At 38.4% G+C, this 22,716-nt stretch overlaps 1 protein-coding gene across 4 annotated transcripts in view; it reads left to right on the top strand.

Annotated features, from left to right (window-relative positions):
- Positions 1–22,716, top strand: part of PLCB4 (phospholipase C beta 4) — a 214,740-nt gene that overhangs the window by 8,030 nt on the left and 183,994 nt on the right. For all 4 annotated transcript variants that reach the window (XM_076335112.1, XM_076335110.1, XM_076335111.1 and 1 more), the window contains exon 2: positions 12,473–12,532. The gene's annotated coding sequence lies outside the window, so the exon portion shown is untranslated. The remainder of the gene's footprint in view (positions 1–12,472; positions 12,533–22,716) is intronic.

Here is a 22,716-nt window from a genome sequence, read left to right as displayed (position 1 = left end):
AAAAAGATAGACAGCTGACGATCACTTAGTTTTCTGGACTGAGCTGGTAGTAGCTGTGTACGGGTGCTTAGATGGGTAGGAAAAAGAAACAGCAGTATCAGTGTTCTCCATTTTGCTTTTATCTCTCTAGAGAGCTGTGTGATCATTACTATGGAGAAGCGTTGAGTGCTGTTGTTCCTCTTGCATGTTTTTGCTCGGTTGGTGTGGAAGGTATAAATCTTCATTTCTGCTACTCTGGTCGAGTTCATTTAGAAGGATTCTTATTAATGAAGTCTGTACTGCAAAACTGTGGTCCCTGTGTGGATAGGGGAATCACAGCTCACTTAAATCTTTATCCGGTAGTCCAGATCGCATATAAAAACTTAATCACCATTTCTCTGCTGCATCTTCATTTTCAGTGCTGGTCCTTTCACTGAATTGCAGCCTCATAAAAAAGAAAATGTGTTGGTTTTGGGCTACGGTGACAGTCTACCAGTTGATTTATTTGGGGGGGTTGTTTGCTTTTTGGGAGTTGTTGTTTGTTGTTTTTTTAAAGGTAGATAAATGGTGCTCTCCAAGTTTTGTGCAGATCCCTGCGTGTTAACTTCTAACAGCTTTCCCATGGTGAACTAAAAGCCTTGTGTAATGTAAATGCATTTCCAGATGTGGGGAAATCAAAAGTATATGTTTGCAGTAATTCTTTGCTATACGAACACATACTTATTTTGTAAATGCTTCTTGTATTTTAAAAGACGTGAGGTGAAAGCAATACTTACATGAGTAGCTGTGAATTGGTGTAGTGAAGTAGACTACTTCTTAAAAAAAAAAAGTGAGCTTTATTGCTTGGGATGTTTTTGTTATAATGATCTCTGACACTTCAATTTTCAAAACTAAATCAACTGAATCAATCTTTCAAGAAATACATGCTCTGATTTATATATCTTTGATTTATTTATGGTCAGTTAAATAAACTGTGCCCTGTAATCTTCACTGAGCTCATCCTGCTTTCATTTTTAATTTATCCTTGAAAAGACATTGTTCACTTTAATTTAGTATAACCCCTTCCCCTCCCCACAGTAGAACAACTGAAGATGAATATTGTGAAAACAAAGATATAATCACAGCTCTCAGATATTTGATATGTTAAAAACATCTATTGAATTGATCTGAAATTATGCAGAAAGATATACAGATAGTTCTTCTGGTAATTTTGAATAAGCTTCAGGTAATTTTGAATTTGAATAAGATGATTGATATGGTGAGTAGTTTTCCATGATTCAGGTGCTGAGCAATGTGGTGATTACTTTAAGGCTTTTGAAAACTGGAAAACAGATTTTGAAATTCACAGGTAGAAATGGCAGAGGGAATTACATCGCTGTGTTAACTGTTACATTATATGGTTTTAAGAAGTTGGCTCCATCCCACTGTAATTTAGTGTCAGAATGTTCTCTGTGTATTTTCATGTAATTTTCATTCTCTCTTCTTTTTAAATGGAAGTGTTTTCCTTACAGAAAACAACCTTAGTACAACAAAATATGAGAGATTTTTCCAGTTGTGTAAAATTACATTAGCCTTCTTGTGGGCCTAGTTTTGAATTATTTAATTTTTTCTATTCCCTTAATAAAGGCTGATGATACCTAAAAGAATAACCCCTGCCTTTAGCAGCATTTAAATACTCGTGAAGACCTTCATGAGTAATTTGAAATTTTAACCAAAACTTGGATTGCGAAGCTGTTGCTTCACCTGGTTCATCTGAAAGATCTGTGGAAGTATTTCTTCAAAGCATTAGAGGTAGTAATTATCAGAGTAAGGTGTCAGTTTTGTAAGAGCTGTAAGACTATATACCTAAAAGTTGTAAAATTGTAGACCTATGGTATTTGTTCAGTGAGGTACATCTCTTCCTTAAAAAGTGATTGGTAATTTAAACGATAATTGCTTTTCTAGTAATATTGCTTAGTTTCATAAACCACTACGTGGAATCCCTCAGTTACTAAGAAGCCAACTCATCATTTCAGTTAAAAAGTAGGTGCTTCTGTATGCATACTTCTTTTTGCAGAAGTTGAAGAAAAGGTAATGCTTCTCAGTTAATTTTAAATCGTGTAAAGGAGTTCTTATTTAAAGATGACCGAAAGCGGATGAATCTCTTTCCTTCCACCTCTTCATGCTATCATCACGTTTCAGGTTTTGGAAACTAAAGAATATTGTCTTAAAGGCTTTGGCAGGGCATGTTTTGCTTAGTTGAGTAGTCTTCAGTTCAGCTGGTAATTAGCACATCTCTTAATGACTGAAGCATAATTTTAACACAAGTTGGCTCTTCATGTTCAGCAATGTCTATTGACAAAGTGTGGGTGTTACAAGCATGTAACCTAAGTCAATTTGAGCCTTGTATTCAATGCAAAATCACTTTGCGCCTCATCTAAGGCGCCTTTTGGAAGGTCGTTGCAATTCATCTGTTCTCTCTTACTGTAATACTGTTGTGACTGGGTTTATGCATCTGCGGTTTTATCAAGCAAGATTCATAGGCCAAAATTGTGTGTGTCCACTTACTGGTCTATTCCTTTCATTGTTAAAAGGGAAAATAATAATAGAAAAAATTACTGTGTGAGGAGTACATCACTGGAGATGTGGTTTCTTCTGCTCTCAGTGCAGCTCATTCTGAGCAAAGCCCATGAGATAAGGAGTGGTGAGATGGTGTTCTTTGAAGAACTGATGAGAAGCAGGGGATATAAACTTTACTGTTTATTTCGGTCTTGCATCTTTCTTTCTTGTTTGGGCTTGATATGGTAAGTAGCTCTGTAGATCATGTCTAGCTCTGTGCTGCTAGTATTGTTTTCCCATTTGGGAAATTTTAATTTATCCTTGAAAAGACATTGTTCACTTTAATTTAGTATAACCCCTTCCCCTCCCCACAGTAGAACAACTGAAGATGAATATTGTGAAAACAAAGATATAATCACAGCTTTGGCTGTGATTTGACAGTTTTGGCCTTGCAAAAGTTAGAGCAAGTCACTTAATTTTTCCCTTCCTTGTGGCTTCCCATCTTTAGAAAGGGATTTTATCGTCACCTTCCAAGGTATTAGTAAAGCCTGGGTGACGCTTGTCTGCGGGGTGTTTTGACATCATTTGAGTGGTGCTATAGCTGTTGTTACTATTTTGTACCAGGTTACTCACTGCCTCTAAGAAGTTGGCAGTTGCTTAATAACACGCAGAAGCAAAGCAGAAGACAGGGAGTGGAGGGGCGAGGGGGGGGAGAAAAAGGCTATCCGATAGATAATTGAATAGCTTCTGTTTTGTTGGGTTTTTTAATCTTGAAATTTGACCTGACAAAAGAAAGGTTAACGAGAATCTAAATAGTGTCAGGAGTTACTTGGTAGGTGACAGCACGCTGCAACTGCACAAACCCAGCCCTTCAGAGCCTGAGATATGATTAAATCAGTCTGTAGGTTTTGCAGGTGAAATACTTCATTTGGCTTCAGAACTGTATTTGACAGTATCCTATTGGCTATACATCCAAGATGGCTCCAATTATTCCTTCCAAAGTGAAGTGTATATCCACAAAGTTGTCTCAAGTTGTAAACGCTTCTGACTGTAGCACTAGGCTGACGTGTACTTGCTAAAAACACTCTTTTTCAGAAAAAAAAGCCCCCTAGTTTGCGAGATCAGCTGTCAAAGACTGCACTTTCTTAGGATGGAGAGAAATTGCTGGAATTGTAGATGACTGTATTGAGGCTGATACAATTTCTTTAAAAATAATTTTTAGCTCAGTTTCAGCAGAGCAATGAGTGGCTGTTAGGACACATTCGGTCCTGTGGTAGGTGTGGTTAGAATACATAACCTTTTGTGACACAGGAGGGATAGGGGCCCAGCCTGAAAGCTCGCTCTTTGCTGTTTGATATCAGTTTGGTAATTCCACCATCTAGCCCACCTCCCCGTATATTTTAGGCATAGGCATATCTGGCTGTAGTGGACTTTTAAAATTAGATTTCTTTGTTCTGAACCAGGACTTGGGTTAAATACAGTAACACACACACACACACCACCCGCAGTGTTCCGATTATGGTATTTTTTCAATACCTATCTTAAATGTTATGATAATGCCTGACATGAAGGCACATTGTCTTGTGAACAATGAGATACACAACAGCCTTCAGCAGTGCACATCAGAACAACATGCATACTGCCGGCTTAGCCCTTAAAGTATGAACTAAAGTACAGCACAATGTAAATGTCAATTCAGGAATGTTAGGTAAGTTTGGTATGATCCCTTAAGGATTCTTTCTTCATGTCCTAAATTGCAAGGTTTCTGGGGCAGGATCTATCCTTGCATTATTTATTACAATGCAGCCTTTATTTTATTTTTTTTTTTTTAAACCTGATTGGTGCCCATTCGCTGATGCCTCAGATGAGATAATACACTGCAACATAGTGTTTTTAATTAGAATATACACTGTTTCATGCAAGTTAAAAATAAATGGCATCCATGTTGTTCAGTTCAACATGCTGAAGTGTCTAATGGTATAAAGCAGCTTTCAGAATGATTATGACAATTTTATATCTTTTTATATTCCAATTGGTGAGACTTTTTTTAGTGTGGTAAGAGGGCTTTAAGAGAAGCCTGCAGTGTATATGTTAGCAACAGGGATTCTGGTAAATTACTTCTTGACCTTGACTTGCAAATCAAAATGTAGCAAATCAGGGGCACGGACATACTATACCAGAACAAACTCCCAGGAGTGCAGCTTAATGTATGGAGCAAGGCATTGCTCATACTGCTTAGAATGACATGTCATGCAGTATTAGAGGCCATTGTTTTTAATACCTTTGTTAAGGAATAGATCCGGTTTTGATTTATAGCCCAGCAGTAGCAAAGTTCCATTCTTTTCAGTTTTAGAAGTATAGTCTGATACAGGATATTTATCAAGCAGTCTTTTTTTCATGTAGTCTTTGACACCAGTCTTCCAGCAAAAATGTAAATGTGCTTCTTAGTGTTATTTCTAGGTATGAGGATTCCCTGTGTAAACCTTTAAGTGAGAGCGTAACTCAGGAGCGCTTTTTTTTTTTTTTGGCAACTGTGTGGAGATAGTCTGAATCAGCAAAGCTTGCTTAAAGGGACACTCTCAAGTAAAAAACCATATATATGTATTAAAAAAAAATATTTTTTTTTCAATGAACTGAAGTAGCTGCAGACATCAGGCCTATCACTTGAACGTCCCTGCCAGTTTTAAAACCAATTTATATGGGTTGTGTTGTTTCTGTTTCCTTCCTTTTTCTTTTAGTTCTGTGAAAGGCAACAAAGAACAAACCCTGAACAAACTCGACTGCATAGTTGGATGAGAAAAGAAATAGAAGACACTGGGCAGAAATTGCAATCTAATATACAGAGCATAGATCTAGAAAGATGTTTCAGCTATGTTAAAAATTATTTGACACTTTGCAGTCTTATAACACTCGGTGATCTAATAGTGGTTCTGGAATCTTTTTAGGCGTTGTACATACTTGTTAAAAATGCTCCTTCCCTCAAAGAATTTGAAATACCAGTATAGGAGGAGCCTAGAGCTGAACGCAATTTTTAGTATATAGGCAATGGAATGTAAGTGTGAAACAATTCTAATTACATGTGGTAAAGATCAGCCTAAAAATTCAAGCTGCATGTTTTAATAGTTTTCAGTCAAGTGGGACTTCAAAGTTATTGACTTCCCTTTTAAGTGTAAATTTTTACATTGGGCAACCTAGCACAGACTAGTACTGGCTACCATCATAAGAGATTTGTTTCAGTAAAGCCTGCAGCATCGGGCCCAGGATGTTTGCACAACGAGGCTCTGTAAACCTCTGTTGCAGATGTGTAATGCTTTGATCTGTTTACTGGACAAATAAAAACTTAAACCGATGTCTCCCTTTTTTTTTTTTGTTTGGGAGAAACTAGTGGACAGGAAATCTGGCTAGCCGTATCAGATTTTGCCCCAAGAAATTGCATCAGTTTTAAAAAAAGAGGTATTGTACTTGCAGCTTAATGTTTAAACTCAGTGTCAAAACGTTACGGCAGAATAATGCAAACCGATAATGCAAATGGTTTTCTTGGGTGGATTTCAACTCCTGTGCTAGTATCTGGTAGAATATATTTACTTTCTTGCATTGAAATACCATGCTATTTCCATCACAATAATGCCACTTTTAGCTAGCTGGTTGCAGCCAGATTCAGAGATAGTAATCAAAATTGTTTTGAAATGTATCTCTGTTTATTACAGTGTAAATTTTTCTTTTATACTTCATGTTATTCAGTGACTAAACGTGTTTACTTTGAGCGGGGTATGTGTTCTGGGTGGGTAGAAGCGAAAAATAAAAGTGTGTTTAAGCTAGTTGTAATTTAATTTCAGCTCTGTACATTTTGTTGAGACAAGAAAAGCTGCTGGCATTTGGGCCTTATGTGCAGTGCATTATGAAGTGTCTACCAGTCAGATTCTCCTATGGAATTAAAACAAATTGGAAAGCAGAGTGAGAAAGAGGAAGAGAGATTTCTATGAATTAAATGTCTATGGCCTGTGGTTTGCCATCCTCTGTTGCTTTTGTTGATAATGTCTGGTTATGTAAACTTCTTCCCACCACTTTCTTCTTGAACTTGCAGCAAAGCAGTTTTGTTGTGGTGTAACATCTGCTAGCATAAAAATGGTTGTAAATACACTGCAGCATCTTCACTGTGCAGCCCAGTAGGAAGGAAAGAAGGGATGGAAGGGAGTGTTCTCTAGATGCACAGATGGCTTTAGTAATTAATAATGTTTTGTAAAATAGTTTAAAAAAAAAAAAAAAGTATAACTTAATATGACTGCCAAAAAAGGGACTGTATGAAAAAGCTGAGTACATCTGTTTGATAGCAAACTCTTCCAAATATACCATTAAACTTTCCTGGAGGAACATACCTAACATGACCAGCTATGTACTTTCCCATGTGTTATGGGCCAAAGAGGTTTGGATAAAATGGCATGCCCATTTTGTGTTATTTTGCACTGTGCAATGTATCTTGTATTATGACCAATATGTAATTATCTCAATAAATATTCAAGGGGAAAATAATGCTGCTTAATCCCTTTCTCTTGCTGTTATGAAGGATTGGGATAATAAAAGCGTACATCGGAACATGCTGTATTGGAGTTGCTGGCCTACATTTCAAAACATGAATGACAAGAAATAAGCTCCCAGTTTCTGGAACTCGGGGCACATCCCAAGAAGAATGACTGAGCTGCAGTAGGATTTCAGTGGTGGTGCTGAGCTTTCCCTGGAGACCTTAGATGATTGCATTTTATCTTAGTGATTTAAAGTGCTGGCAGCTGGTGGCTTGCTGGCCTGAAAGGAGTATCCATCCTCTTCCCATCTCCTCACCTGCTGCGTGTTCCCCAGTGCCTCCACTGGCTGCCCAGGCTGCACATTGGAGTCTGGGATTGCCCCTTCATTTCTGTTTTCTTTGGATATGGTGAGACACCCCTAAACTTTACTCTCGGTTGGAGTGCAGTTTTTCATGAAAATATTTAATTTCATTGGCCCAAGCAGAGTAGAAGCATTTACCCATAATTGAGCTGGATTCTTTGTAATGCCGTAAGTGAAGTCTTGGATTGTTACTGCTTTCATCAGCAGTGGGTAATTTAATAGATTGAAAACCTCTGAAACTTCAGCACAATAATTTTGGTTCCAGAGAATTACTATAGGTGACTGTAAAAATGGAATACTTCCCCCCCCCAAAAAAAAAACCCAAAAAACAAACCCCAACCCCCAAAACCCCAAACATATGACTGTCCTAAAACATAGGTAAAGTTCCTGCAGGAACTTAAGGATAGCATATAGTTGTTACATCCAAGATACCCTGAAATTCTGTGACTCAAATTGCAGATTGTGTTTCTCAGGCCTATGGCATTTGCATGCTGATGAGAGTTTGTGGTACTGTTTTATATTGTGCAAATGCTGCTGTTTATGGCTTGGCTTAAATTATGTAGTTTTATCATATAAATATAATCTGTTTACTGTAAGAAGTCGTCTGAAAGATTTTGTTATCTCCAAATAATTTTGGAGAGTGTACTTAACTATTATTGATTGATATGCTCTTCATAAAGTATAATTTCTGGGCTCCAAATTATTTGGAGTCTCTGGAAATATTCTGCCTGTTTCAGAAATTCAGTGTGCTGAATCTTGCTCAGCAAACACTAAGAAGTACTTTTACTTTTCAATTTAGCTATAAGAATCCTGCACCTGAGTTGAGAACTCTCTTGACTCATGACTGCATGGCTGGAGTCAGACGTAGGACTAGTGCTTAAGTGTGTATTGTGTGTGGCACTAGCAGCAGGTATATACTTTAATTGTTTACTAAGTTTCTCACTTAATTCAGTGAAGCTAAATGCAACAGGCCTTAATAAAACCATGTGGTTTATGAATGTGATTTCCATCATAGTATTCCTTTGGCAGAAATGGATGAAATGTTTGGTTGTTTTTTTTTTTACTGCTTCTGAAGTTATTGACCAATAACTGTGTTTAACTGTGTATTTAGCTGCTTCTTTTGTCTGTGTCTGTGAATCATACTGTCCAGTTTTTATTTACTTGGGAACAGACAGCCGTATGCCCCATAGTCAGTGCCATCCAGGTCAGTATCGGTGAAGAAAAGGTGCAGAGTTACCTGGTAACTGAAGAGGCTGCTGATCTTGTGGATTAGCATGTGAAATGTTCCAGAAAGATATGCCAGAGGCTCCAATTATGTAATGCTTTGAGCAGGAAGCCACCGAATTGTGTGTAGAGTGTGTCACCAGCAACAGACTGATGTCCCTGGCAAGGCTCCACTCCAGGAAGGAGCTGAGGTTTCTCAAAGGCTTCACATGAGAATGAACAATTCGACAGCGTGGCCCTTGCTAGAACAGCTTGCCCCATTGAAGGCAGGACCCGGCAGCGCACAGCCCTGCTGCCTGCTGTTAGGAGGCAGGGGGCTGACATAAAGTTGTTTTGGTAAGTGTGGTTTCCTGCCCACAAGTGTGTACCAGCCGGCATCATCTTATCAAAGACCTAGCGTTAGAGTGAGAGTGATTCTCCCCCCCTCCCAGGTTTTGGGGTTTTGTGTGTTGGTGGTTTTTTTTGTGGGTTTTTTTGCATGTTGGTGTTTTGTTTTTCTTTTTCCCAGATCCTGAAAAAAATTTCAAAGGTAAGAAAGGACCTTTTTAGAAACTACATGTCCAGAATGCTGCTTAGGGAATTTAGGTCTGCAAAATGTTAAAAATTGTGTGTCTAAAAATAATAAGCAGATAAACTATGGTTCATGTTCCTTTTTGGTGCAAAATGAGTGAAGGTTTGGTGGGTAATGACTGTTTCAGAATAGGATATATTGATGGACTAAAATTGTCATATTTAAATTAAGATTCTAATGGTCTTTTCTAAATTGGGTACTTGTACTTCACTTTTAAATAGAATCAGGCAAAAGGTCCTTATTTGAATTCTAAAGTTTCAGTCTCTTGGTGGGTTACTCAAGGAAGTGCTCTTCGTCCCTAGCCAAGTGTCCATAGATGGGAAACAGTTACAGACTTCTAGAAGTGTGTTCCTGTCAGGTCACTCTCCCTGATCATTTCAGAGAATGACAGGTGAAAAAGAAACTTGTATGTTAGATCTCTGTTGATGAAAACTTGTTTTCTGCTTTTTTTAAAAAAAAAAAAAAAGTCTGTTGGCAAGCCTAGAGTCTTGATGAAGGCTGTCCATCTGTCCATCCTTTTGAAGTATCATCGTGATTTAGCTGGGCGTTTTGAAAATTTAAGTCCTTTACTAGCAGGTTACTAGGGGTTAAGTCACATGGAGAGAGAGAGAGAGAGGGAGGCAACCCATATGGTATATTTAAGGTGATAGGAAAGTTTGGGTGACTAGTCAAGAAAACAAGTCTTGCCTTACTGAACAGTAGTTAAGAAATCTGTGTTGTGGCCAATAATGAACACTGGACACTTCAGAATTTGATGCCTCATCACCTTGTTAGGTGTTCAGTTGCAATTGAGATCCTGTGGTGTCTATCTGGTTAGGTGTTCAGGAAATGAGGAACATGAAATTAATGATCCTCTGCAAAAAGTAGGTATCAAGGTACTTAAGACCAGCTTATTTACCTCTTTTTAAAAATTATTATTTTTTTTTTTTTTTCTTTGGAACAGGAGAGAAATGAAAGTTGTAGGGTTTTTCTATTTTAGCCTTTACAACCAGCTGTGGAACAAAGGATAAACCTGAGGCTGCAGCTGCCGTCCGTTTCCCCGTCAGTAGTTAGGTCACTGGGAATTACGGATTGCTCAGCGTTTCTGCCTCTAACTGAGACTTGACTGGCTCTTAAGTGTTTCCCTCAAAGAATTTATAGTCTTACTAAAAAGGGCCATTGGAGATTTTGAACACAAACAAGCTTCTGAAGAAACACTTAACTGGTGAAAAGGAAAAGATTTTTGGTATTTGCATAACTAAAAAGAAACTGATTTTTTTCATTAAATTTATGAGATTGTACTCATCTGTGTACCTGGAAGATGAGAAATTTCAGAGCCCAATGGCAATTTTACTGAGAAAGCTGTAAATGATTAAAACCAGTTGAGAAACAGATTCTGTTTCTGTTATGTGCATTAGGTATGGTATGATGCTACTGATTTCAGCGGAGCTGTGCTGGATTTTACACTGCTGTAACCGTGTTGAAATTTGACCACAATCTGCAAGAGAACAAAAATATCTGAGGTGTATCTCTCATTGCCGACTAATAGAGTAGCTTGTATTCTTGAAAATATTTTTGTAATGTCTTTGTTTTTCCAACAGAAACATGTTTTGAATAGTGAGTTTATTTTAGCATTCAGTTGGCTTTAGCTGACCCCAGAAGTAAGTGTAAGGACACTTCTGTGTGCAGCTTTGAGGTGGTGGAGACCCAGTGATGTCTTGTCGTGTAATTATGAGCTACTGGAAAAACATCTGTTTTAATGGAAGTTTTTGGCAACTTTGGGAGAATTCAACAGAACAGGAAACTATTTTCTTTAACTGCTCTCATTGCAGTAATTGTGATTGCCGTGGTTCTCAGTCCTTCTAGTATACTACTTAAGGCGTTTTATGGATTGTGAGGTTTTCAAGGCAAACGCTAGACCATGCTCTGGCCTCTCATGGCTGAGACACTTGTTTTCTAGAACCTCTTTGTTTCTAATCTTGCTGAGGCTTTTTTTTTTCTTTCTTTCTCCTGTACCTCATAAAACTTAAAAGGTATCGGGTCAGATTTAATCCTCAGTATGTGCCTAGTGGATGCTCTCAATTTTAGGCTTCAATTTATTTTACTTTAAAGGAAAAAAGATTAAGCTTAATGAAAGAGAGAAAAATACAGCTTCTGTCCTAATGTGCAGGAGCTCTTGATACAGATTCATTTGAAAGAGCTACAGTTAATTTCATATTATTTTCAATGCTGAACGCACTTGTTATTTTCTTTTAAAACAAATTCTCTTATAATACATCAATTTCTAATCTAAATTTGGATTTGACTTCATTTCTGAACACTCTTTTGTCCTTTTCGTTCTGGTTTCTGTAAATCTGCTTTTCTTGTTGAGTGGCTGTTGTGCTTATGTCCATTTTAAGCTCTCATACAAGTAACTTAGAGAAATCAATTGGTTTTGTGCATTTTTAAAAAAGAGGGGGGGGGGAAAGTAATAGCAGCAAAGCAGTTGGTATTATTGATACAGGTGTGACAGCCGCAGGATCTCTACAAGTGCTTCCTCAGAGGAAGCTTGGGAAAAGGTCAGATTTTCCTTGAAGCACTCAACTTTATGATGCAGAGTATATTGCAGAAGATGAAAATACTAGAGTGTCACTAGGACTCTGCTGTGACCCTATCACTGCCCTGATGTCCGCAGCTGAGGGAACAGTGTGAATCCCTTTACCCACTTGTGCTGCCCAGAAGCACGGAAGTGTCGAATGCCCCTGTGCTGCCAACACTTTCCCCACACAAATAGAAAGGGGAAAGACAGAAAGAATTAGTCGATGCTTTCATCCTTCTAAAGTGTTGGTAAAAGCAATGGGGGAAGTATGTTTTAGCACTAATAATGATGGCATAATTAACTTTCTACCCAAAGCTGAGATCAGAAAGAGACCTGATTATATACCTCAATAAAATACCTTTTTTTTTGTTTTTTTTTTTTTTGCTCTGCTCCTGACACACTGCTCCATTCTTGGTCTCCATTGTGTAGGGTTACTTTCTAGTTTTAAATGCTTGGAAGAATAGATACTACGTGTTAGTTTCACCTGCAGCTATGATGCTTTTGCTTAGATAACAAAGACAGAAGGGAATTTAAAAAAAAATGAACTTCAAACAAAAACTCACTGAGGGTGCAATATTTATGCTTGCTATAGTGTACATATTCTGATCCATAAGGAGAAATTATTTCTGGGGGAAAAAGAAGGTCTTGAAGTAGTTCACTGTGTTTTTATTAGGTAATTAAATATTAGTATGCACAATTAAGGCCTTTTTTTTTTTTTTTAGGGAAAGGAAGACATTCTCTACAATGGAAATTTCAACAGAGTAATTTCTGATTTTCAAAAGGTATGTGTTTTTCTGTTCTCTTAAGGTTTTAATTTGGCTTTTCTTACTGGATTATTTACTTCAGGTTTAAAATATGGTTTAATGTTTCAATGCTGCGCTGTCCATGTTGGTAGAATGAGAAATGTATTCTGAAAAAACAACGGTTGGGGTTCACGAGAGGCGAGAAGTTATTTAGGTCATAACTCTGCAAATTCAGAGTATGCTGCGCTCTCCTGAAAACCAGATACCCTGACACTAAGAAAGAAGTGTGCGTGTGAGGATGATCAGTGACACAGACAGATGGGGGTATTCTAGGCCCTCAGTGGCCTCATCTTTTTGTCGTAGTCTAACATTCTGGGAAGTACAGGTAACTAATAAACTGATCTTTTGTTGCCCCCCCCCCCCGCCCAGGCCTGTCTAAACTACAGCGATAATGTGGAGCCATTCTTAAAACAGCTGCAAAGGTAATTTAAGTGTTGTAGTCTCTATGTGATTCCAGCAGATTCTTCTCACCTCAAATTTGTGGAAAATAATTTTTTTTTTTTTTTTAATACTCAGGGTTGGGTCACTTGCATACCAATTTAAATTCACTTCATACATATTCCTAGTCTGAGTGTAGTTTTACATATCCCACTGGCATCAAGGATTCTTACCCTGTTGGCTTCTGCTGTCTGAAAGCTGCTTTTCTTCCAGAAGCACCAAATAGGCACAAAATTCCACTTGCTTCAGCATCCAGGCCTTAAGCAGGCCCAAAAGGGTTGTTGAGGCAAATGCTGGTTTCTCAGTAATCCTGAGTGAGACCTCAACCTTGCCCTCTCGGGCAAGCCATTCAGTTTAGCTTAAATGAGTTCTCTGATGCCTGTCCTTACTGCATAGGAGCAGAGCACTGCACATGCAAGTAGAGTGTAGAACTTCATTCACTATTCTTTCTACTGAAATTTCTGTAAATTACCGTGACGAGATGGTGTCTTTACTTTTTGTTGTTGTTCATACAAAAATGTATCTAAATTCACATCAGAATTCTCTGATATAATCTGAGATGATTTCTCAGATGAGGATTCCAATTGCAGATAGATCTGCTGTAGAGGGATCTTCCGCAGGAAAATTTCAGTGCAGAGAAAGTCATCCAAAGGTGTTGTGTTGGTCTTCTAGAATTTTAGAATTAGAAGTAACGGTACAATGGTTGTGGGCAGTGCTTTACGTACGTATAACCTTGGCATTAGTCATTAAAATGCGCTTCTGTTTTCCTTGTTTTTTGCTTCTTGATTGTTGGTTTATCCCTATGCTGTACACCACAAGGTTTTGGGAATTTGTTGCACTGTGACCTGGTGTTCTATTGCAATTGGTTTGTTTATTTGTAACTGATAAAAATAATTCTTCTGTGAGCACAAGTACAGTTTGCTAAAATAATTAAAAAAGAAAAAATTAAACCTACACTGGCCAGAAATAGCTTTCTTGGAAAGTAGAAACTACTGTAAATATTTTCTTAGAGCAAAAGTCTGAAAATACAGATAGTGCTAAATTCTTATCCAGGTGTAAGCAGTAGAACTCTTACTAGAGATTTAGAAGGAAATCACACCAGTGACAGAACTGCTGGCGTAATTGGCTCATTTGTTAAAATTGATGAAGAAGTAGGGGATAAATCAGTTTACCTTGAGTAGCTATTGCATTTGAGCATCTTGCATGCTTTCAAAATAAAACTCTACGTAATAGAGGCAAAAGCCACTACGTATGGAGTTAGGTGAAGGAAGTTAGGGATGTTGCTTTTTGTTTTCCGCTTGGACCCATTTTTAACCATTTAAACATAGCATGCATAAGGATATGCTGTAGGTTTTACACAACATCTTGAAAGTCAAAGACTTCAAAAACTTTTGGAACAAAGGAAAAGCAAATTCTAGAACTTCTGAATTTACATCAAGTAAATATGAAGAGAATTTGGCTCAATATGAAGAGAATTTGGCTCAATAACAAAAAAAAAAATAGCCCCGGGCAGTCACAATTTGTACAGTCACTTTTAGGGTCTGTGAGCAGTGTACTGTAGTTAATACTAGTTACATTGAAGATGCCTGGGAGAGGTTTTTTGGGTAGAGCAAGCATGCTAAAACATCATATCACTAAAGGTTATGTGTAGACCATCATGCACATTACAGTGTGATTCTAGACAGTATTTCTTCAGGAGATGAGGTCAGCCAGCGTGTCCTTACAGTTTTATTCTGTTTACATAGTGGTGGGAGGACAGGGGCGTGCAAATGGGAGATGTTGCCTTTATCGTAACGCATCATTATCTATAATCATACTCCCTTTAATGCCATCGGGAGCTACAGGAACTTTGACCCCTTTCCTGCTCTGAAAGAGATTGAGCTGAAGAGAGAACTTTCCAAAGAAATTTTTTTTTAATAAACTATGGTTTCCAACACTGTTGGAAGGAAGGAGTGCTGAATCCCTGTCAGAGTCTGTAATGTGAAGCTGGGCATAACGTTTGCTGGGCACTCCTGACTGTAATAATAATTAAAACAATGTATTGATCATCACAGTTACCTCATTGATTTTATTCATCAGTACTTTTTTAGTTGATTTTTATGGAGGTGAAATAAGATCCCTGTGGTATTTTTACAGGTTAGAGCTGGAGAATTTTTTTGTAGATTATAGAGTCAGATTATTCAGCATGTGTATTTTTGATGAAATTACCTCTGCTCTTGTGTGGATACTCGTGTGTCACTGTATCTCTCAGATGGGGAGCTAAGAGCAGTCATCACCCCAGCCTCATTATCAACCCCAAAGGGATTCTTAGTTATCACTGTATCTTGTGTTCAATAAGAGCCAGTTATGTACTGCCCGTGTTAATCCTATTTATGTGATTGTGTACTTTGTCATTAAAAAAAAAAGTATATTTACATGGAAAATATGAGGGAAGGCCTCAGTCTCTGATTTGTGTACAGTCCAGCCTTGTAGAAAAGACAGTCTGCTAATAATTCTGTTTAGGATTTAGCAGCACGCTGGAACAGTCACTGGTGGACTCTGTTTATCCTGTAGGCAGGCAATAGTTGAATCTGATTATGGTGAAGGAACACTAATATTTTTCTCAAACTGCTGTCTGACTCCCCCCTGCTTTGAAAAAGTTCAAATGCCTTCCTGACTGAATGAAGGTGAAGGGAGAAATGCAAATTAGAACAATCACCAAAGATAAGTTGAACTGTAAAAGAGAGTAAGGATTCCCACTACTAAAATGCTGTCCATTAATGTGGTTTAAAGATGTTATTGAATAACTGGATCCTCAGCCTGGAGTTTATGAGCACCTAATGGATTGCTGGCAAGAATCACAAAAGGAGAGCAGCAATATTAGGAGCTAGTGTGTTAGGTATATTTATCTGCGTGTATGACTTTCTTTTGTTTCTCTTTACCTGTTTCTGCAGCTGTGCAGTCTGTATTTAGTTTTCATATTAAAAAAAAAAAAAGTACTTTTCGTATTTATCTTTCTTTTATAGTTACATTAAGGATAATATCAGGGTGCTGGCAGATTTCTTCAGGGTAGCAGTTCTTACGGCGTAGGTAATGAAACAGACTCGAAGAGAGATACTCTCAACTGTGTCCTTCCAGGGCACGTAAATAGTGTTTGTCCACCCTGCTTTGTATTCCAGGTTGAAACCTGTTCATCAAGGGGTCTGTGTGCTCTGCCCCTGGCAGGGTGGGGGCAAAGGGCAGAGCAGCTGAACCTCAAGGTTGATAGAGGGTAGGAATGAAATTATGCAACTCTGTCTTGTATTCAAGAAGATCATTAACACTTAATCATACCTTTGCTGAAGTTTTCCCTTCCCTTTGTGATTACAAAATAGAAGACTTGCTACTGGCTCTTCTAAAACCTAGGTTCTTAAGAGTATTGAGTCTTAACAGAATATGTCTGCTGTGATCTTTGTAGCTGAAGCAACTACTGTTTTTGCTTTTACAGTTGAGGGAGTAGTTGGTAGATTTGCGTGACTAACTTGTTCACGTTTCTGGGGCCTCCAAAATAGTGCCATATAGCCACAGACGACATCTTGTAGCTGTGAAAGTACTTCAAGTGCAAACACAAACGCTGTTAATGTGCTGCTCACACCAACATACTTGTAAGAATTACTGACCGTAATATGTTGCTTACTCGCTTTACTTGAAAAGACCAAACCCTGATGAACTTCTCTCTATGTAATCTTTCTGCTACAATCACAGAAACATTTTGTGCTTGTTTTCCTCACTCCAGTGTGGATCTACACATTGTCGCACCCGCTCAGCATATCATAATTGAGGATGGATTTTAGTCCTAAAGTATTTGCTTCCTGGTCATTATATGGGGCGTGGTAACCGCTCCCAAAGTGGAAGTGACACTTTAAAGGTGAGAATAAAGAAGAGAAGTTGCCTTCTTGTTAGAGACCAGTGAAATTTGCTCAGTTTGCTATTCTGAAAATAAAGAGGTTTTTAATCCTAGCTTTAGACTGTCTCCACTGTATATCTTCTTACTGTCCCTGATAAGCACAGCAATTAAGATATTTTGTGTGGGTATCTTCCACCTGAGCTGCATTTTGCTCTGTAGCATCTATTTTGGCCCTGAATCCTGCTACTGTTCTCTTACTCAGGTCCGTTGAATCCTACAGCCTATCTGATTCTTTATGCATGTTACCTCTGGCTTCTGGAAATTGAGTTCTTTAAGGTCTGAAAAGTTGTCTGCTCTTCGTAAGCAACGTGCATAGCTTGCTTAGGTGGTGTATACACTGAGTTTCTCTTCAGATGGACAATGTTTTCTTTATAAAAGTTCTCTTATTCTTAGCACATTTCTAGGTCAGGAATGCTTAAAATATCTTCTGTCATTAAAACTTGGAGTCAACAGTATAAAACAAAAATAGAGAGGCAAAAGAAAAATAAATGAAGCTTACTGCATCCAGATGAAGCAGTCTTCCAAACATTCCCTGCTGTTTGTGATCATGTAGTCTTCATACTTTCCTTTGAAAGACTGTTCTGTTTAATTACGGCAAAATCCAGCGATGGGTAGACCTTTTTGGTGAGAAAGGTGAGCATGGAAGGAGCAGAAAGTATATACTGGTGAAGGTCTCAGGCTGAGAAAGGTTCATGGTTCAGAGAGAAGGGCGAGTTCTGGGAGCTAAAAGCAAGTGATAACAAAAGCACACAGATAATTTATGGCAGTCGTTATTGTCTCAGTTGTCAGGTTCCCTGTAGTTTCACGTACATTTAAACTGACACTTCTGATAAAGAAAGTAGTCCCCAGTCTCACTCCCAACCTCTAATTTCTCGTCCCTGGATGCTTGTTCACACCAAAAGCCTGTATAAGTAACTAGTGAATCAGGTGACTGATCTGGCTGAAAAGTAGACCTGCTAAACAAAATTCTCAAAGGTTCTTTTTCAGTTGAATCAGTTTTCATTTGTGCTGGCAGAGCAGAAGTTAGTGGGGAAAGAATGAGTGACTGGTGGACCTCTGGAGAGGACTCTTGAAGTTTACCAGACTACTGCCTCAAATACTTCATGTCTCTCTGAGCATACTCCATCGTTTCCATGATAGGTCTGTCTTAAACCATGCCTGAATCTTCAGCCATTCTAATGCAGAAAAAGGGAAGAGAAACAAATCTTGGCTCCTGTATATTTTGGTTGTTTATGATATGAGTTGTCTTGGGCTGAGAAAGGTTGTTTTCTTTTGTCTGGGTATTTCTTTAAGTGACTGCATTGTAAAACCTTCCCCTTAAGATTTATCTGCCACTCCCCAGGAAGGAAAGACTATTTGCTGTTTTTTGAGAAGGGATGCAAATGTTACAGAAGGAACTAAGCTATGGTGTTATTTTATTCAAAATTTATATTTCATCAGTGCCCAAGTTAGAACCTTGGTCTCTTAAAATGTGCAAAGACCTGGTCTTGTGTGCAAAGATGGACAATATGGGAAGAACTGGTCAGAAAACATGAGGCACAAAATGACAGCTCATATTGTTAGGCCTCAATAAAACCTAAAGAAAGTGGAGTTTTTACCAACGATTTTGTTCTGTGCAGGCTCAGATCGTTAAGACATACTGGATTCTTTGTGGTTTCCCCTCTCCCTCCTTCTCCTCCCCCCCCCCCCGCCCCCCGGGTCACTTTCTTCCTTTGTAGTGAATTAAACTGGCTCCAGGAGGAAAACAGAGCACAAGAATCTGCTCTAACTAACCAGCAGGAGTACGTGTCTGGAAATGGAGAGGGGTAGACTAGAAAGGAGTGGAGGAAGCTATTCCCTTTCTAGTTTCTCAACCTAAACTCAGATGGCATGACTCAGTGCGAAAGCTCAAGGGCAGTGGTGGCAGAGGCAGAGGTGGTGAGTGATGTTCCATGTTCCCAAGGGATTCCTTTGCAGACAGGTCAGTGGGATTTTTGCCGCTGACTTCAACTGAGGCCAAGCGTATGAAAAAGAGACAAATGGAGAGTGAAAGAAGAAAAGAACCATCTGGAAGGTATGGGGAGAGCTGCAAAATAAATGAAGCAAGATAGAAAAAGTGGGAAATGTAACAATAAAACTGTCAGGAAATACATATGTGGTGAGGAAGAAAGCAAGAGGTCGTGTGCACAGCTGTTCGGACAAAATGTTTTATTCATTTCTGACTCTCTTTTCCCGTTGAAACTGTCTGCCAAGCCGTACTATTGATACACCAAGATTATTTGCCCAGTAGATATTTTCTTTTAAACTGATGTGTCGTCTTATGCCGCATGAATAGTGCATTCATCTTGAGCTCTTATTGTTTTCTGGTGAAGCCAAAAGGAAAATTACTAAATTGCTGCCAGAAAATGCATTGTATTTGGAAAGGATTTTTTTTTCTTTCCCTACAGTATCGTCAACTTCTCTAAACCCCCAAACTATGGAAAATTTCAGAGGGATGTTTTCTCTAGTTACATTTGTGGTCTGGTTTAGAGGAGCAATGCTTGGTTGAGTGTTTAAGTAAACAAATTCTAATCAAAGGCAAAACTCCGCATCATCCTGTGGCTTTCTCAGAACGTGCTTTTGTTCTAGTGTTCATATCTTATCTATTGTAACCTAGTTGCTCTTAAAATGAATATTGCATTAGAGATCAGGGAGTGTGCGTGTGTGAGATAGTTATGGAGTCTGCCCTATTGGCAGCTTTTTACCTAAACAAATACTTTTTGATCTCGGTACCTGTGAAAACTGGAATCTGAGAAGATGGTGTGTGCTATTCTGCATCAGAATGATTTCTTGCAGGCAATGGAAATATCTGTGGCAAATCAAATTTGCATTCAAAACTTCATTTATAATTATTGTGGTTATTATGATTTCCTCTTTCTCTATGTACATCCTCTTAATCAACTAAGTGTAAATTTTCCAAACTCGACAGGTTGCATAAGCCAGAAAAGTAGGAAATAACTCCCAAAAGAACTGCTGCCAGATCTTTGAAGCACGTATTGAGTTATTGGATCTGAAACACAATGTGTAAGAATTGCTTTGCCAAGTTTTGAAAGTTAGAGTATGTGGAGTGATGAGACTGCTGTCTAGTTATTTTCTGTAAAACAAAGGGGAAAGAGAGAAATATGGAATGTTGTTTATTGGTTAACGACACACGTTCCACTTTTCAGTTGTTTATGTTTTTAACTGTTGTTTCTTCTTTTCAAAATTAAGAAGACTTGTTAAACATGATAGTGAAAAGTAGTGAGTAAATCGACTTAGGTTTCATAACTGCATTTTTTGCTGTTTGATCTGTACCAGACTGAAAATCTGGATTGTAAACAAGACCATTATGAGATCTTTTGCAGTCTGGGTTAGCAGTTGGGAGCACATCTTTGGAGCTGCTGTACATGTTACAAGTAACTCTTGTGCTGATATATAGACTGCTTTTTCAAGATCTGCAGAGTCCTTTTCTCAGGCATTTGTACATTTGGGAGACTTTGGCCATTTATGCTTGTTTTGAAGTGAGTGTTTTTATGAACAGCCTGATGATCAGAGTCTTCTCATACAAAGGAAGCAGTGCTTCACTTACCTCATTAAATCAGGTCTGGATGGTCAGATGTGTATATCCAGCTCCTGTTTGTGAGCAAGTGGGTTGCTCAGTCTGACAAATTCATTATGTCATTTTCTTCCTGCTGAGCTATATTTTAGCCTTGAGAAAGCAACCCCATCTTCCCTTCTTTAGAGACCTTATGGGAGGAGAAAAGCCGGTTAACCTAGCTATTAAAATGTTTGTGGCTTGTACTTGGTTTGAATTCACCTAGGCTGAGCAGCTGGCTTTATGAATTCAGCAGGTCCTTTCCAGCAAGATGGTCCGGTGTATCTGCCTCACGTTAATGCTTGGTTATTCTGTTCAAGTTATTTCTGAACCTTTCTCTTTGAAAACTAAGTAAACAAGTTTTTAAATTTTGCCTAGTAAGGTGTGGTTTTGCACATATTGAACCTTACATGTAATCCACTAAGCCATTTCATTCCCTCTCTGAAAGGCAGATCAAATATTCTTTAATACCTGAGTTATAATAAGGGAAGTTTTTGGTTCAGATGAGTCGGAACTTGAGTTTGCTGAATTTGAAGCTGGTGCCCATCTTTCCTTTTAAAAAGCAGTTCTGCCTGCATTAACTCTGAAGGATTCATATCAAACATTGCCATGGTATTTGGCCGTGGCTGTGTTGGAACTAAGCAAGGTGAAATCTTTAATTAGACATAGTGTCTTTTATCAGACTGAATAACATAGTTGTGTCTTGGGGGGGGGGGGGGGGGGGGGGGGGGGATAGAAAAACATTTAGGCATACAAGCCTGACTGTAAGTCACTTGGGTCTGAAAACTTGTCTCTTTCTATTTTTTCTATTTGCTATAGTGTTTTCTATTGTCACATAAAACTTGGGATCAGATTTGTCATTATTAATACTATACTACTTTGTGTTAATCTACAGGTGCTGTAAAAGTGTAGTAAAATATTTTTACATTCGCTTTAATGTCTGTTTCATCTTGTGAAGGTTTGCAAATTGGCAAGAGCATAAATGGGAATCAGACCCTAAGAACTTACTTCAAAAATTACTATGACCAAAGCAAAGATATTACAGCAAATGCCTTTTACATATGAGGTGATACAGCTGAAGCGAGACTGTACAGAATGGCTAATCAGTAAGAGCTGGAGCCTATTCTGTAATGTGGGAGCACATGGTTGTGTCCTGAGTATTCCTTAATGGAGTTTACTTTACTCTTCTACTCTCTAGTATGATTATGCAGCCTACCAACTCTATCTGTTCATCCAGTGGGATCCAGGGAGAGCTTTAAAAAGCCAGGGCTACCTGTGAAGAGATTGAATTCACCGTATCTCCCAAGACTGCATTTTTTGGAAGGCTTCCCTGTTTCTGTGTGGTATGGTTTCACTGCTGTAAAAGATGCTTTGCAAACGAGATGCCTGAGGCTGGTGTTGCTAAAACACACTCCTACTCTGGCATGTCTAACGCACACATGTGGAGCTGGGCACACTGGGTAGTTGAGGGTGTGTTAGTGGGAAGGTGCTTGTCTTGTCCTCTGTCAAGGTAGCGTATTCAGGAATCTTGTCTGGCTGTACCCTCTCTGTCCCTTCTTTTCTTGGTGGTGCACATTAGCTACTGAACCTTGGCAGCAGGTTATAGAAGACAGCAGGTGACAGAAGAGCAGGAAATGATGCTATTGAATCTGCTACCTGTTGTACTTGTGACCTCAGCAGAATATACTGAAGTCAATATTATAAAACCAAAACACATGCTGTTTGACAGTTTATTGCTTATCCTTATATGTGATCTTTGCTGTGCCTTTTTTTTTTTAATAAAGACTTGTGTCCAGAACACAAGGGCTTTGTTTCTGTATCTGAGTATTTTTGCTGGCACTTGATGTGACTTGATGTAAACAATATGAACTTGAGTCAAGTGGTTAAATGTTAAAACAGCTTCCTACGTGTGTTGGTTTACTGCCAGGGAAAGGTGAACGTTCAGCATAAATGCTGTATTTAAACACTAATCAAACATTTATTATTGTTGAATGAATGACCCGACAAGGATGCGATTGAACTAAAATGTACAGGTTATATTTCATGGAAATGAAAAGCTTTATTAATATTTGAAGAATGGCTTTAATTAGTCTGACTGTTGGTAAGTGTGTTCATTTTCTCAATGTACATCCGGTATAGCGTTTTTCACCAACTTATAATTGGCAGTTTCCCATAGGAAATAATTATTATTGGTATTATAAAAGCACT

This window comes from Aptenodytes patagonicus, chromosome 3, assembly GCF_965638725.1.
Source record: "Aptenodytes patagonicus chromosome 3, bAptPat1.pri.cur, whole genome shotgun sequence".
Classification (NCBI taxonomy): Eukaryota; Metazoa; Chordata; class Aves; order Sphenisciformes; family Spheniscidae; genus Aptenodytes; species Aptenodytes patagonicus.
Note: the sequence above shows the minus strand (reverse complement) of the source record. Positions and strands in the feature narration are given on the sequence as shown.